The sequence below is a fragment of the Anolis carolinensis genome, unplaced genomic scaffold, assembly GCF_035594765.1.
Source record: "Anolis carolinensis isolate JA03-04 unplaced genomic scaffold, rAnoCar3.1.pri scaffold_7, whole genome shotgun sequence".
NCBI lineage: Eukaryota > Metazoa > Chordata > Lepidosauria > Squamata > Dactyloidae > Anolis > Anolis carolinensis.
In genome coordinates, this window is record NW_026943818.1 from 11,254,881 (window position 1) to 11,258,440 (window position 3,560).

The window sequence follows — 3,560 nt, forward strand, 5'->3', positions numbered from 1 at the left end:
TAAAAGTTATTATTATAATTATTATTATTATTAGTTTTACAAGGCCTTTAGTCTTCTCTGACATGGACTCTGGAGCCTCACTGAACTACAACTCCCAGGACTCCATCATATTGAGCCATGGCGGTTCAAGCTGTTTTAATTCTACAGTGTAGACGCAGCCCAAGATCAACCAGACCGTTAAAGTGCCATTTCAAGGAACTACTATTGTCAGACTTCTTTAATAATTATTGATTTCCTTCAAGGCAAATGTATTTATTTATTATATTTATTTATTTATTATTTACTACATTTATATCCCGCCCTTCTCACCCCGAAGGGGACTCAGAGCGGCTTACCAATTACAGTAGAGTCTCACTTATCCAACATAAACGGGCTGGCAGAAGCTTGGATAAGCAAATATCTTGGATAATAAGGAGGGATTAAGGAAAAACCTATTAAATATCAAATTAGGTTATGATTTTAGAAATTAAGCATCAAAACATCATGTTATACAACAAATTTGACAGAAAAAGTAGTTCCTATACGAAGTAATGTTATGTTGTAATTACTGTATTTATGAATTTAGCACCAAAATATCATGATACATTGAAAACATTGACTACAAAAATGGCTTGGATAATCCAGAAGCTTGGATAAGCGAGGCTTGAATAAGTGAGACTTTACTGTATTGTCAGACTTCTTTAATAATTATTGATTTCCTTCAAGGTAAATGTATTTATTTATTATATTTCTTTATTTATTATTTACTACATTTATATCCCACCCTTCTCACCCCGAAGGGGACTCAGAGCAGCTTACCAATTATATACATACAATATATTATATTATTAGCACAATATTAACATTATATACTGTATTACTATATATTGAACTATACCACTATACTATACTGTAATATTAATAGCAATATTATAGGTAATATATAATGCTTAATTAATATTATTATATTGTACTACAGTAGAGTCTCAGTTATCCTACACTCACTTATCCAACGTTCTGGATTATCCAACGCATTTTTGTAGTCAATGTTTTCAATGCATCGTGATATTTTGGTGCTAAATTAGTAAATACAGTAATTACTACATAGCATTAATGTGTAATGAACTACTTTTTCTGTCAAATTTGTTGTATAACATGATGTTTTGGTGCTTAATTTGTAAAATCATAACCTATTTTGATGTTTAATAGGCTTTTTCTTAATCTCTCCTTATTATCCAACATATTCGCTTATCCAACGTTCTGCCGGCCCGTTTATGTTGGATAAGTGAGACTCTACTGTATTATTAATATTATATTGTATTATATTATAATACTATAATTTATATCCCACTTTTTCTCTCCATGCAGAGACTCAAAACGTCTCACAATTAAAAGCATTCCAATACAGCTTAAAATCAAGGCAAGACTAGAAAGAATCTCAGAAACTAAGGTTTATATTTTCTCTCTTGGTGAAAGCTGCTTTTTGTTGAAAGAAGGAAACTGGCACTATAAATAAATCAGGCTTGTATTGATCTAAGTCTTTTTTTCTCACCTTCGTGCTGAATAGAGGCTTGTATGGTTTGGATTATTTATTTATTTTCTCCCATCTCTGCCTTTGTGATGATATAGCCATCAGGCACTTCCTGAAGGGAGTTGCCAGATAAAGGTGGATAAACATTTTAGGCATCTGGGAAAGTTAGGCTGAGACCTATTACTCCAGAAAGGGGTTTCTCAGCTTTGGGCAAGGCTGCCTTTCCCAATTTGATGCTGACTGTTCGACTTTGAAACCTGACGGTGTAGCTCAGTCTATTCTGCTGTGCTTTGAGAAAACTGAGAGCACTTTTGGTTGCTTTCTGGGCATTTGGCCAGACTCTGCAACTTTTAAAAAATGCCTTGGCAAGAGGAGTTGGCAGCGTATTCTCCAAAAGGGATTAAAACTTGATTTGCAAAGACTTTTTACACTCTGTGAGTGTAAATAGCTCACCTTCGTTTAAAACTTTGTACTGTTTCTATACTTCGTTTTATTATGCCATTGTTACTATGTTTTGTTTTACTTTGTTATTGTATAAGCATTTTATGGGATGTTGTCGTGTGCCTTGTATGTATTTTATGTTGTTTTATTGTAATTGTTTGGGCTTGGCCCCGTGTTTGCGGCCCTGAATCCCTTTGGGGAGATGTAGGCGAGATACAAAAATAAAGTTATTAGTATATTATATTATTCTATGGAGCCCCCGGTGACACAGTGTGTTAAACTGCTGAGCTGCTGAACTTGCAGACCGAAAGCTCGCAGGTTTGAATCTGGGGAGCGGAGTGAGCGCCCGCTGTTAGCTCCAGCTTCTGCCAACCTAGCAGTTCGAAAACATGCAAATGTGAGTAGATCAATAGGTACCACTCCAGCGGGAAGGTAACGGCGCTCCATGCAGTCATGCTGGCCACATGACCTTGGAGTTATCTACGGACAATGCTGGCTCTTCGGCTTAGAAATGGAGATGAGCACCAACCCCCAGAGTCAGACACGACTGGACTTAACATCAGGGGAAACCTTTACCTTTAGCTATATTATTATATTAATATTATTATATTAATATAGTATAATTAATATACTGTTATTATATTATATTATTAATATTATTATATTAATATTATCATCTACACTGTACAATGAATGCAGTTTGCCCCCTCTTGAACTGCAAGGGCTCAATGTTGCAACAGTTGTCGTTTTACAAGGTCTTTGGGAAAGAGAAGGCTAAAAGAGGACACTTGTTGAAATATTTGAATAGATATCTCATTGAGGAAGTAGCCCTGGAGACTAAGAAACAGAGCATTAGGAAGAAGTGTTATTCAACAGTGGAGTCAGGTGAAGTTTCTTTTTGTGGAGGTTTTCAACCATCTGTCAGGAGTGTTTTGATTGAGTGCATGACGGAAAGGGGTTGGACTGGATGGCCCTTGAGGCTCTCTTTGAATTCTGTGATTCTCTGAGCATCAGCATAATGAGCAACGAATGCTTTTTACTACGCAGCATTTTGTGTTTCAATGATTCTCGGAGCTGAGTCAATAGTCTAATGCTGTTCTTTCTTGGCAGTGAATTGACATTTAGCGTCCAGTTGCCAAGAATTCAGGCTAATGCTGAGTGGGTGTTTCCAAAGCCGTGGTGAGCTGGACCAGAGTGAACGTTGATGTGTTCCTGAATTGTCCACCTTGTTGCTGGAGACGTGGCTCTTCTCTACCTCAAGCAGAACAATCGCAACAAGGTAGAACTACTTTCAACGTCCAGGTGAGTTATTCTTTCCTCTGATAGCAGCTACTGAACTGTGGTTCCTTTAAGAAGAGATTTTGTTTTGCTTTTCTGTACAGGAATAGGGGCAGTTGGTTTGTGTATGAAAGAGATTGAAAATACAGAAAGTATAGTACTTTTTGGCATTAGGAAGGTAAGGCATGGTTCATAACTGTGTCAGGTTCCAGATAAATATTTATTTATTTATTATTTACAGTATTTATATTCCGCCCTTCTCATGTACATATATATGGCAAAAATTCAATGCCATTAGACAAACAACACACAGATAGACAGACACAGAGGC

The 3,560-nt window shown here is 36.4% G+C and overlaps 1 protein-coding gene across 2 annotated transcripts in view; it reads left to right on the plus strand.

The window, feature by feature from the left end:
* slc31a1 (solute carrier family 31 member 1) overlaps positions 1-3,560 on the plus strand; it is a 28,122-nt gene that overhangs the window by 966 nt on the left and 23,596 nt on the right. For both annotated transcript variants that reach the window (XM_003229723.4, XM_008123930.3), the window contains exon 2: positions 3,062-3,253. The gene's annotated coding sequence lies outside the window, so the exon portion shown is untranslated. The remainder of the gene's footprint in view (positions 1-3,061; positions 3,254-3,560) is intronic.